Here is a 13973-nt window from a genome sequence, read left to right as displayed (position 1 = left end):
GATGGAAGAAACAGACCATTAGCTAGTACTGAATTGACATCACTAATACAAATGGAGGAGGCTCTCACTGGCTGTAATTACAGAACTTGCTGTGTAGAGACTTCTAATGATGGGCTCATTCTATTCAAGCCAGTTAGAAGGAGCTTGTTGCTGTAATGCATGTGAATCTCGCCTGTAGCATGTTGGCTGAAGTTCATCGGGTACATCCAAACTCCCCTTAGATCTAAATGCACTGGTCGCTCACAGAGTCACAGAGAAGTCTCTTGGGCTAAATCCCTCCTTCCTCCCAAAGTGTGCACTTGTTCACTTCTGTTCACTGATTTGAAAGGAAATTACTGCTATTAGAAATATGGTAAACTCCTACTATCCCATGCCTCCATCAATCCAATGGTTTCAGATCTGTGGGATGTAGTGAACAAGTGTAGGAGAAAGGTGATATTTTTGGGAAGTACCCTAGCTCTGTTGGCTAAGACTTTGAGTTGCATGTGTTGGATGTTAGCGTTCCGGTGGGGGTACAACAGAACATAAGCTAATAGTGATGTAACAATGTCCAAATGACATTAAATAATGCAGAGGAGTCTCCAATAACTATGGAAGAAAGGTTTGTTCAGTTCAAGCCAATTAAAAGGAACTTGTTGCAGTAGCGGAAGCAAATATTTGTACAAAATCTTAACATGAAAGGGCTGTCAACTTGTCAGTCATTAACATCAACCTTTTCCTTATTAGCCATATTCTTTGCATGACTTTAAAATCTCTGTCCCAAATGTACTGTCTATTTATCTCATATGAGTAAGCAGTTTTTCTGATCCATCAACATCTCTAAAACAAGTATGCCATTGAATTATGGATGAGTAATCTATCAATCATGAATTTATCAACCTCTAAACACAAGTCTGATATTGAGTGATCCATGTGTTTACGTACTGGTCAAGCATGCAGCCCCAGGCTGGAAAATCAAGCATCAAGCAAAATCAAGCAAGAATTATAAGTGAAATAATCTGCCTGTAAACAATTGTTGGAAAAATTACTTGTGTCATGCACAAAGTAGATGTTCTAACCGACTTGCCAAAACTATAGTTTGTTAACAAGAAATTTGTGGAGTGGTTGAAAAATGAGTTTTAATGACTCCAACCTAAGTGAATGTAAACATCCGACTTCAACTGTAGCACGCTTCTGTCTATTTGAGCTGGTCAGTATGTTTAGGTAATCCTGTCTAACACAGCTTTTTTTTATTAAGTGTATCACGTAGTAAAACTGCATAAGTGTTGCTCTCCACTTTCTGGAGGACAGAGTTTTGAAATTATTGGAATTCGAGAAGGATAGCTAAGGAGATGGAGAAAGATAGGCATTCAGCATGTTTTGGGTATGGTCAATTATTTGGGGAAGTTTGTACCAAATCTGTCAGCTAAAACAGTGAACTTAATGGACACTCCTTCAGGTCAAGACAGAGTTCTCGTGGAACAGAGAACATGAAAGAGTGTCATAAACCATCACTCAGAACCCCGTCAGTACAACATGTCTTCGGATTACATCTTTAAACTAAGGGCAACCGTGGCATCCATGACCGGAAGATGCGTCCATCCATGAATAATGTATGTAAGATAGTCTAGCGTTACCTGTATGATCTTATTATTCGTATCTCAGAGCCATTTCCATTGCTAGTTATAACTTAATGTTAGCTAGGTAACATTGAACCTGGTTGGTTAGCTACCTGCAGATTCATGCAGGGTAGTAATGTCATGAATTGGGATTATGGGTAATTGTTTAGCTAGCTAGCTAGCTACATGTCTTACAAAAGACTCCACTATGCAAGTATCCATTTCAATAGAATGTCACTGCAACAACTGTTGATGCACGTAGCTGGTAAATTCACTCTGGCTATCTACTCCGATTTCAGACCAGAGGTAAGATAGTCTAGTTAGCTACATTTTGACATCAAGTCTTTTCATTTCAAGTTAAAGTGTACTGTTAGCTGGCTGGCTCGCAAGCTAAGGTTACGTGTATCAGCTTATTATTCGTATCTCAGAGACATTTTCTTGGCTAGTTATAGCCTAATGATAGCTAGCTAACATTGAGCCTGGTTGGTTAGCTACCTGCAGATTCATGCAGGGTAGTAATGTCATGAGTTGGGATTATGGTTAATTGTTTAGCTAGCTGCATGTCTTAACAAAAGACTCCACTATGCAAGTAACCATTTTGGGTCCGTTCGTAAATTCAATACTCTGATTTCAGAGCACTCTCGTCTGAGTGTGGCAGAGCACAGATTAATTTACGAACGCTCAACACTTGTTGAATATGGCCGGTGTCAGTAAACGTCAGCAAAAAGGGCGTAATTAAATTGTTGCCAGCAGCACAGTTACTGTCACGTGTGCTCCCTCTCTGGCCTCTAGGTCACCAGGCTGCTCGTTATGGCGCACATCTGTCACCATCGTTACGTGCATCAGCGCATTATGACACTCACCTGGACTCCATCACCTCCTTGATTACCTGTTAGTGTTTCTTGTTTTGTATTATGTTCCGTTTATTTTATTAAAACTTGCTTCCCGACTCTCAGCGCACATCGTTACAGAATGACGCCTCACCAAAGGGAAGCATCAGTGAGTGTATTTTTTTTTGGGGGGGGGGGGGTTGATGTCGGGTCTGGGTGTCAGAACCGGAGCTACCTGGGAGGCCGGTTTGTCGGATTCCCCTGCCTCGGCGGGTTCGACAGGTTCCCCTGCCTCAGCTGGCTCAACGGATTTCCATACCTCAGCGGGTTCGATAGGCTCCCGTGCCTCAGCGGGTTCGATAGGCTCCCGTGCCTCAGCGGGTTCGATAGGCTCCCGTGCCTCAGCGGGTTCGATAGGCTCCCGTGCCTCAGCGGGTTCGATAGGCTCCCGTGCCTCAGCGGCCCCGATAGGCTCCCGTGCCTCAGTTTGGTGAACAGGTTCCCGTGCCTCGACCGAGGCAACCGGGGAGGGCTCAGTCGGCTCATCAGGTTTCTGCGCCTCAGCGGAGGTGACCGGTCCGCTCCTGATCCCCGGGATCTTCCCTGTGGTTGGCGTCCTGCGGCTGTAGCAGAACACGCCGGGGAGGGGGTACTGTCACGTATGCTCTCTCTCCGGTGCTCTAGGTTGCCATGCTCCCGTGCCTCAGCTGGTTCGACAGGTTTCTGCGCCTTAGAGGTGACTAGTTCGCTCCTGATCCCTGGGATCGTCATCTTGGTCGGCGTCCTGCGGCCGGAGCCGCGCGTTGGGGAGGGGGTACTGTCACGTGCGCTCCCTCTCCGGCCTCTAGGTCACCAGGCTGCTCCTTATGGCGCACACCTGTCGCCATCGTTGCGCACATCAGCGCATTATGACACTCACCTGGACTCTAATCACCTCCTTGATTACCTGCCCTATATATGTCACTCTTTGGTTCCTTCCCCAGGTGTCATTGTTTCTGTTTCTTGTCTGTGTGCTGTCAGTGTTTCTTGTTTTGTTTTGTGTTATATTCCGTTTATTTTATTAAAACACTCACCCCTGAACTTGCTTCCCGACTCACAGCACACATCGTTACAGTTACAGTCACCAACACTCTGGATAACATGAAAACAGCCTAACCAGCTCTGCTAGGGTGAGTAAAATGGTCAGAGTTTGGGTGGGGGCTAAAGCTTAAGAGGGTGTGAACAATGCTGAGTGGGTGTAGACAAAGAAGAGCTCTCCAGTAGGTACCAAAATATTAAAAGGCAATTTTCTGAAAAAGTGAGCTTACAAGTTTATCAACTTTCAAAGCGGAATTACCTTCCCATTGTTCATCAAATGCAGTGTATGATATACCATTTTGTAGCTCTGTGTCTCTGCTTTTATCCAAAGTAAAAAAACTCAATTTTGCTACATAAGACCGAATCAAGGTGGTCGGTCACATATGTAGAATGAAGCACATTGAATAAAAGCCTTTTCCATCTTTAATTGTTTAGTTTTCTCTCTATCAAGCTTTATATTCCTTTTATCTCCCTTTTCTTTCTATTTATCTGTAACCCTCTCACCAGGCTCGAATATGACTCTCACAATATTAACTTATGCAGAGTATCTCAGCAGCATGGGATGTTAGGTGAGAAGGACATCTCCAATAAGAATTCCTATTGTAAACTATCTAGGGGTATGACAATAGGGTATTAACTTCAGATGAAATGATTATAGGTTTCTGTTATTGAATCAGGATAAACCATCCCATGCATTAAATGAAATTGAAACAATCAATGACTCCACCAAGGCAATATACATAACGTTCCATATGTGTATTAAAACATTTTTAAACACAAATACATTTTCAGACACAACATCAAAAGAAATAAAAAAAATAATCCCCAATCAGTCATGCACAACCCGTGTCCAAATTATTTCAAGTTTGCTTAAATAAACCGTTGGCGCGCGTTGGAGCTAAAAAAAAATGACGACACCCAAAAATATCCTGAAGCACCTCACGTTGTGGTTACTCACTGCTTGGTAGATATTCCCTCAGCGAAGTATAGCAGTTCCATGCAGGTTTCCTCACAAAGTCCAAGGCAAGCACAGCTACCCATGCAGACAGTACTCCTTAGCCGTAACCGATATCCCCATGGGAACACGAACTCGTTAAGCTTCCCAAGCAATTATCTCCCGGTGTCACACGATGCTAGGCTAACCTCAGGGCTGGCAAATACCTCCACGACAAGACGGTAGCTTCAGTCTTTACTAAGTTTTAACAAAATTATAACAACTCTTTTATAAAATAAAACATGTCTTAGTAAGTATGGGTTTTGTTCTAGTTCTGTCGTCTTCTTTTATAACTTTTCTTCACCAACCGTCCTAAGGTAAAACGTCCATCCTTTCATCAACGTCTTTTTCCCTCTCTTTTTCCCAGGTCTCCCGTTAACCAGGTCAACTCCCATTGGCCACAACTTAACAAGCGACCTTATTGGTCAAAACTTAAACTTCAAAGTAAAACAAACTATTCACTTATACATTAAATAAATATTTCTTCAAAAAGCATAATACATTAACAACATTACAGTTTAGGAGCAATTCAATCATCTTTTAAATATATAACCAATTAATTATAACAAATAAACTCAATACCTGGTTCAAACAAGGGTATTACATATCTTTTTACTTAAATGTAATAGAATGGAACACTTTTTCTTTGTTCCATTGATAAACTGAATCACATGCGACTTGGGTTTATTAAAGATGTTCAGTTGTTCGTGGAGGAAAACTGAAGAAAATACTTCATCCTAAAGGCCATGATAATAAGACTTTGGGGCGGCAGGTAGCCTAGTGGTTAGTGCGTTGGACTATTAACCGAAAGTTTGCAAGATCGAATCCCCGAGCTGACAAGACAAAAATCTGTCGTTCTGCCCCTGAACAAGGCGGTTAATGAAAATAAGAATTTGTTCTTAACTGACTTGCCTAGTTAAATAAAGGGGGGGGGGGAAATGAAAAACTTGACTGTGAGCTAGTACCCTAACAGTATACTGTGATTTTTTTCTCCCCTTTGTGACTATAAGTACACAATACTGTCCACCCACACACCAGCAATTAACAATGGCATTTAGAAGTCTACCCATAATAATACATCTGAGAACAGAATAGAAACGTGTCTTCAATATGGCAGAACAGGACTGCTTCCCAAATGGCACCCTTTTTCCTATATAGTACACTACTTTTGACCAGAGCCCTATGGTATAGTGTAGTCCACTAGGGGATAGGGTGCCATTTGTGATGCACACCTGCACATGATTGTTGCTAAAGCCTATTAAACAGAACCACAGAAGTGGATTAATTGTGTGTGTGTGTGTGTGTGTGTGTGTGTGTGTGTGTGTGTGTGTGTGTGTGTGTGTGTGTGTGTGTGTGTGTGTGTGTGTGTGTGTGTGTGTGTGTGTGTGTGTGTGTGTGTGTGGTGCAAGGTACAAGCTCTTGCAGGAAGACGTCAGGTTAGAAAAATCTGCCTAACAATGTCTACAATTAACAATAACTGATGTAATAAGGAAATACATTTCTGAAATATACTGCTGATGGTTCAGTTACAGTACATCCACTTTGAAGCATTTTCTTTTACTGTGCTACAGTGCAGATTACATTTTTAATGGCAGAACTGACTGTATTTCATATTTGGAAGCTGCACAAATGACACTTTATTGATTAGACATTCTAAATGGCAAATAGATAAGGACAGAACCCTAGATAGATAAATGCCATGGAAATATCAACAATGCCTTGATAGCAAAAAAAAACGTATTTAGCCAGCACTGTCCAACTGTCATCATAACATTGTCCATCTCATCTCAAGGGCTTTACGTTAACGAAAAGCCCTTGAAAGCAGCAAACTGTGAATTTATGGATTGAGGACAAATTAGAGGCACTGAAGGGGTGCTTTCTATGCAGATCATTTATTTCAGATCCAGTTGGGCAATTATGAAATACAAAGATTGACACAGGCTATGTCCATATTTTGGTGATGACCAAAAATCACAGTTAAAGAATGAAACCGTCTCTATGATGTCTTTGTGGTTCTAAAATATTATAAAGGATATGCAATCTGGAAACAGGTGTGAACAGGTCCGAGAATCAGAGTGGTTAGTACAGTGGTCTGATGGATGAACAACGTTTCATACTTACTTTACTGTCAAAATAACACACTAGAGGAAATCATTTTCAACTAGCCTGAGGCTTTCCATAATGACACCAGAGAAGCACATAGTCTAAGTATCTGGGTGTAAACATCAATAGAAAACTATACTGTGTCCAGCGCATTCCAGAGTTCACCAACCTTATTTTTAATGAGACCCAAGAGTTTACAAGCTGGATAGCATATTGTCTAGGTTCACACAATCATATGATTCAGAATTCAACAACTGTATTTTTTTATTACACCCACTGTAGGTCTTTGGAGTTTACTATATGTTGATTCTTTGGACATTCTCCAAGTAAACCATTTTTGTTTTATCATGTTTGGTACAAATTTGACCATTTAAACATTTTCCAAAAGTGAATGGTTTTTCGGTTCCAGTTTCACACAGAATGACCCTTCTGTGTATCACGTGTTGTTGGTTTCTATAAAGCAATGTGTACACTACCGTTCAAAAGTTTGGGATCACTTAGAAATGTTCTTGATTTTGAAAGAAAATCACTTTTTTTGTGCATTTAAATAACATCAAATTGAACAGAAATACAGTGTAGACATTGGTAATGTTGTAAATGACTATTGTAGCTGGAAACGGCCAATTTTTTTAATGGAATATCTACATAGGCGTACAGAGGCCCATTATCAGCAACCATCACTCCTGTGTTCCAATTGCACGTTGTTTTAGCTAATCTAAGTTTATCATTTTAAAAGGCTGATTGATCATTAGAAAACCCTTTTGCAATTATGTTAGCACAGCTGAAAACTGTTGTTCTGATTAAAGAAGAAATACTAGTTGAGTATCTGGAGCATCAGCATTTGTGGGTTTGATTACAGGCTCAAAATGGCCAGAAACAAGAACTTTCTTCTGAAACTCGTCAGTCTATTCTTGTTCTGAGAAATGAAGGCTATTTCATGCGGGAAATTGCCAAGAAACTGAAGATCTCGTACAACGCTGTGTACTACTCGCTTCACGGGACAGCACAAACTGGCTCTAACCAGAATGGAAAGAGGAGTGGAAGGCCCCGGTGGGCAAGAGGACATGTACATTAGAGTGTCTAGTTTGAGAAACAGACGCCTCACAAGTCCTCAACTGTCAGCTTCATTAAATAGTACCCGCAAAACACCAGTCTCAACGTCAACAGTGAAGAGGCGACTCCGGGATGCTGGCCTTCCAGGCAGCATCCTGTTTATATTTTTGTTTAGTACAATTTACAGTGCCTTGCAAAATAATTCAAACCCCCTTGGACTTCTTCACATTTTATTGTGTTACAAAGTGAGATAAAAATGTATTTAATTCTCATGTTTTGTCAACAATCTACACAGAATACTCTAATGTAAAAGTGGACTAAAATATAGTTGTTGTGTAAGTTTTCACCTTCAAATCAAATTTTATTTGTCACATACACATGGTTAGCAGATGTTAATGCAAGTGTAGCGAAATGCTTGTGCTTCTAGTTCCGACCATGCAGTAATATCTAACAAGTAATCTAACAATTCCACAACAACTGCCGTATGCACACAAGTGTAAAGGAATGAATAAGAATATGTACATAAAAATATATGGATGAGCGATGGCCGAACGGCATAGGCAAGATGCAGTAGATGGTATAGAGTACACTATATACATATGAGATGAGTAATGTAGGGTATGTAAACATTATATAAAGTGGCATTGTTTATATTGGCTAGTGATACATTTACTACATCCAATTTTTAATTATTAAAGTGGCTAGAGATGAGTCAGTATGTTGGCAGCAGCCACTCAATGTTAGTGATGGCTGTTTAACAGTCTGATGGTCTTGAGATAGAAGCTGTTTTTCAGTCTCTCTGTCCAAGATTTGATGCACCTGTACTGACCTCGCCTTCTGGACGATAGCGGGGTGAACAGGCAGTGGCTTGGGTCCTTGTTGTCCTTGACAATCTTTTTGGCCTTCCTGTGACATTGGGTTGTGTAAGTGTCCTGGAGGGCAGGTAGTTTCCCCCGGTGATGCGTTGTGCAGACCTCACTACCCTCTGGAGAGCCTTATGGTTGTGGGCAGAGCAGTTGCCGTACCAGGCGGTGATGCAGTCCGACAGGATGCTCTCGATTGTGCATCTGTAAAAGTTTGAGTGTTTTTGGTGACAAGCTGAATTTCTTCAGCCTCCTGAGGTTGAAGAGGCGCTGCTGCACCTTCTTCACCACGCTGTCTGTGTGGGTGGACCATTTCAGTTTGTCTGTGATGTGTACGCCGAAGAACTTAAAACTTTCCACCTTCTCCGCTACTGTCCCGTCGATGTGTATAGGGGGCTGCTCCCTCTGCTGTTTCCTGAAGTCCATGATCATCTCCTTTGTTTTGTTGACATTGAGTGTGAGGTTATTTTCCTGACACCACACTCCGAGGGCCCTCACCTCGTCGTTGTTGTTAATCAAGCCTACCACTGTAGTGTCGTCTGCAAACTTAATGATTGAGTTGGAGGCGTGCATGACCACGCAGTCATGGGTGAACAGGGAGTACAGGAAAGGGCTGAGAACGCACCCTGAGGATGAGGATCAGTGGAGTGGAGATGTTGTTTCCTACCCTCACCACCTGGAGGCGGCCCGTCAGGAAGTCCAGGACCCAGGTACACAGGGCGGGGTCGAGACCCAGGGTCTCGAGCTTAATGACGTGTTTGGAGGGTACTATGGTGTTAAATGCTGAGCTGTAGTCGATGAACAGCATTCTTACATAGGTATTCTTCATGTACAGATGGGTTAGGGCAGTGTACAGTGTGATTGCGATTGCGTCGTCTGTGGACCTATTGGGGCGGTAAGCAAACTGGAGTGGGTCTAGGGTGTGCGGTAGGGTGGAGGTGATATGGTCCTTGACTAGTCTCTCAAAGCACTTCATGATGACGGAAGTGAGTGCTACGGGGCGATAGTCATTTAGCTCAGTTACCTTAGCTTTTTTGGGAACAGGAACAATGATGGCCGTCTTGAAGCATGTGGGAACAGCAGACTGAGATAAGGATTGATTGATTTGAATATGTCTGTAAACACACCAGCCAGCTGGTCTGCGCATGCTCAGATGACGCGGCTAGGGATGCCGTCTGGGCCGGCAGCCTTGTAACACGTTTAAATGTTTTACTCACGTTGGCTGCATTGAAGGAGAGCCCGCAGGTTTTGGTAGCGGGCCATGTCGGTGGCACTGTGTTATCCTCAATGCGAGCAAAGAAGTTGTTTAGTTTGTCTGGGAGCAAGACATCGTAGTCTGCGACGGTGCTGGTTTTCTTTTTGTAGTCCGTGATTGACTGTAGACCCTGCCACATACCTCTCGTGTCTGAGCCGTTGAATTGCGACTACTTTGTCTCTATACTGATGCTTAGCTTGTTTGATTGCCTTGCGGAGGGAATAGCTGCACTGTTTGTATTCGGTCATGTTTCCGGTCCCCTTGACCTGATTTAAAAGCAGTGGTACGCGCTTTCAGTTTTGCGCGAATGCTGCCATCAATCCACGGTTTCTGGCTGAGGAAGGTTTTAATAATCACTGTGGGTACAACATAACCGATGCACTTGCTAATAAACTCGCATACCGAATCAGCGTATTCATCAATGTTATTGTCCGACACTATGCGGAACATATCCCAGTCCACGTGATCGAAGCAATCTTGAAGCGTGGAATCCGATTGGTCTGACCAACGTTGGACAGACCTGAGCACGGGCGTTTCCTGTTTTAGTCTATAGGCTGGGAGCAACAAAATGGAGTCGTGGTCAGATTTTCCAAAAGGAGGGTGGGGGAGGGCTTTCTATGCATCGCGGAAGTTAGAGTTACACTGATCCAGGGTTTTGCCAGCCCAGGTCGCGCATTCGATATGCTGATAAAATTTAGGGAGCCTTGTTTTCAGATTAGCCTTGTTAAAATCCCCAGCTACAATAAATGCAGCCTCAGGATATGTGGTTTCCAGTTTACATAGAGTCCAATGAAGTTCTTCAGGGCCGTCGAGGTGTCTGCTTGGGGGGATATACACGACTGTGATTATAATCGAAGAGAATTCTCTTGGTAGATAATGCGGTCGACATTTGATTGTAAGTAATTCTAGGTCAGGTGAACAAAAGAACTGGAGTTCCTGTATGTTGTTATGATCTCACCACATCTCATTAATCATAAGGCATACACGCCCGCCCTTCTTCTTACCAGAGAGATGTTTGTTTCTGTCGGCGCGATGCGTGGAGAAACCAGGTGGCTGTACCGATAACGTATCCCGAGTGAGCCATGAAACAAAGAACGTTACAATCTCTGATGTCTCTCTGGAAGGCAACCCTTGCTCGGATTTCGTCTACCTTGTTGTCAAGAGACAGGACATTGGCGAGTAGTATACTCGGGAGCGGTGCGCGATGTGCCCGTCTACGGAGCCTGACCAGAAGACCGCTCCGTCTGCCCCTTCTGCGGCACGTTGTTTTGGGTTGCTGGCTGGGATCCGATCCGTTGTCCTGGGTGGTGGACCAAACAGAGGATCCGCTTCGGGAAAGTCGTATTCCTGGTCGTAATGTTGGTAAGTTGATGTTGCTCTTATATCCAATAGTTCCTCCCGGCAATGTAAGAAATAATACATAAAAAAACAAAATACTGCATAGTTTCCTAAGAACGCGAAGCGAGGCGGTCATCTCTGTCTCATTCATGAGGTAATACATGTTAGAAACACCTTTGGCATTGATTGCAGCTGTGAGTCTTCTTGGGTAAGTCTATAAGAGCTTTGCACACCTGGATTGTGCAATATTTGCCCATTAATTATATTCAAAATTCTTCAAGATGTTGGGGATCATGGTTAGACAGCGATTTTCAAGTCTTGCCATAGATTTTCAAGCAGATTTCAGTCAAAGCTGTAACTTGACCACTCCGTAACAATCAAAGTCACTTATTGGTAAGCAACTCCAGTGTAGATTTGGGCTTGTGTTGTAGGTTATTGTCCTGCTGAAAGGTGAATTCCTCTCCCAGTCTCCGGTGTAATGCAGACTGGATCAGGTTTTCCTCTAGGATTTTGCCTGTGCTTAGCTACATCCTGTTTATTTTTATCCTGATAAACTCCCCAGTTTTTGGCCTCATTGCAACGTCCCTGAGTAGTTGCATTCCTGTCCTGCAGCTCAATTCAGAAAGAAGACTGTCTTTGTGTCTGGGGTGTTTAATACATAATCCACATCATAATTTTTAACTTTGACTATCTCTATAAGTATTGTAATGTCACTGCCATTCGTTATGAGGCTTTCAAAAAGCTCCCTATAGTTAAATCTGTGTTTTGAAATTCAATACTTGACTGAGGAACCTTACAGATGTTGTATGTATGGGGGTAGGAGGAAGGGTTAGTCAGTCAAAAATCATGTCAACCCCTATTAATTCCCTATGTCCATGGAACTTATGTGATTTGTTAAGACACATTTGACTACTGAACTAATTTAGGCTTTCCTAAACGAAGAGGCTGAATAGGCCAACTTAGGCAATGACTATATTTTAGTTCTATTTTTTTTTTTGTATTATTACCTTAAATACGTTTTTTTATATTTTGTGTAGCTTGTTGACAAAAAAGTACAATTAAATCAATTTTAATCCCACTTTGTAACACAATAAAATGTGAAGAAATCCAAAGGTCCTGAATATTTTTGCAAGGCAGTGTGATTTTTTTTTTTTCTTCTTGCACACATGATAGTTAAGGCCTTGTTCATTGTTTTATAATATAATTATTATAAAACACATTTCCAGTATCTGTGAAAGGCAATTTATTAAGAAAAAGGTTCAGGATAAGGTCACTTATTGTACATGTCTCTCTTTGTTCTCAGGCTCTTATTATTTTAGGGCCTTGTTCGTAGATTAAAATTATAACACACGTAATGTCTTCCTGGCCTACAGTATGCTGTTTCAAAAAGGCGTCTGTGAAAGAAAGGAAAAGAACAAGAACAATTTTCAGGTTAAGGCCACTTATTGTAAAGGTCTCTCATTGTACGATTCACTGAGAGCATACAATGATCCTTGTACGTGACTCTGTCAAAGATGCAATGTAAGATAAATGATTAGTGACAGTGAGTCTCTAAGGGGAACCCACTGGGCACACACTGGTTGAATCAACGTTATTACGTAGAAACAACGTGGAATAGTGGGAAGTGATTGTGGTCTTGGAAAACATTTAAAAACATTCGAAAATGAGTACCAAGTAAAATAAAAAGGTTTTCCAGTAGATGGCATGAAAACATCAACAGGTGTAGTCAAAACTGTTCGCTGCTCTGGCACCCCAATGGTGGAACAAGCTCCCTCACGACGCCAGGACAGCGGAGTCAATCACCACCTTCCGTAGACACCTGAAACCCCACCTCTTTAAGGAATACCTGGGATAGGATATAGTAATCCTTCTAACCCCCCCCCCCCAAAAAAAAGATATAGATGTACTATTGTAAAGTGGTTGTTCCACTGGATATCTTAAGGTGAATGCACCAATTTGTAAGTCGCTCTGGATAAGAGCGTCTGCTAAATGACGTAAATGTAAATGTAAATGTGTAGGATCTTAATTTGATCACCCTGTTGCAGGACAAGGAGATTTAAATCTTTGAGGTTTAAAAACGCTTCTGAAGTTTAATAGCCACTTTGAAATTTCAGACTTGATTTTCCCTTCAAATAAAGATCCTACATGTCTAAGTGTACCGATATTGTATGAAGAAACAGAAAGTTAAGTTGACAGACATTACATTTTTGGAATAGAATTATAGAAGCAGAATAAATGCCATATCAGAACATTTTATGTACAGTATATAATTAAATACTTAAAATAATTAGACTGAATAAGATTGTATGTGTCCTTTAATTGGAGAACATCTTGAGATTTAACCTACAACTAAAGATTAATTTACTTTTCTACTGCCTTCCAAAGGCAAACATGAATTTGTCATTTTACTCAACAAGCTTTTTCAAATTCAGCTCACTTCGAGCAGTTTGTTGATCGAACAAACTAAAACATTGGCCCAAATTCTTGTTCATTTAAAGTCCACTCAACTCAGAATAAGCAATTGGTTAGCATGGCTTTTTTTTATATAGTAGACGTTTGTCGATGATTTGGGTATCATGTGCACATAATTGAATTACAGTAACTGGTTCAAATATAGAACTGTGTAGAACCTGATTTAGTGTTTGATTCAGGAGGTGATCGTTGCTGGACATTTTTTGAGGTCAACGACTGGGCTAACTGGCATGTAATTTTAGCTCTCATCAATGGGAGCTGCTTGTGAGTTAACTTTATCTATTACTAAGAATTGTGCTTCATGTCATTGTGATTCATCTTAGTGTGTCTGAGGTAAGCGTACATTACTACAATGACAAATTGATGATACAGTGGGGGAAAAAAGTATTT

This window comes from Salmo salar, chromosome 24 (genome assembly GCF_965601325.2).
Source record: "Salmo salar chromosome 24, fSalSal1, whole genome shotgun sequence".
NCBI lineage: Eukaryota > Metazoa > Chordata > Actinopteri > Salmoniformes > Salmonidae > Salmo > Salmo salar.
This window is presented reverse-complemented; position numbering follows the sequence as displayed.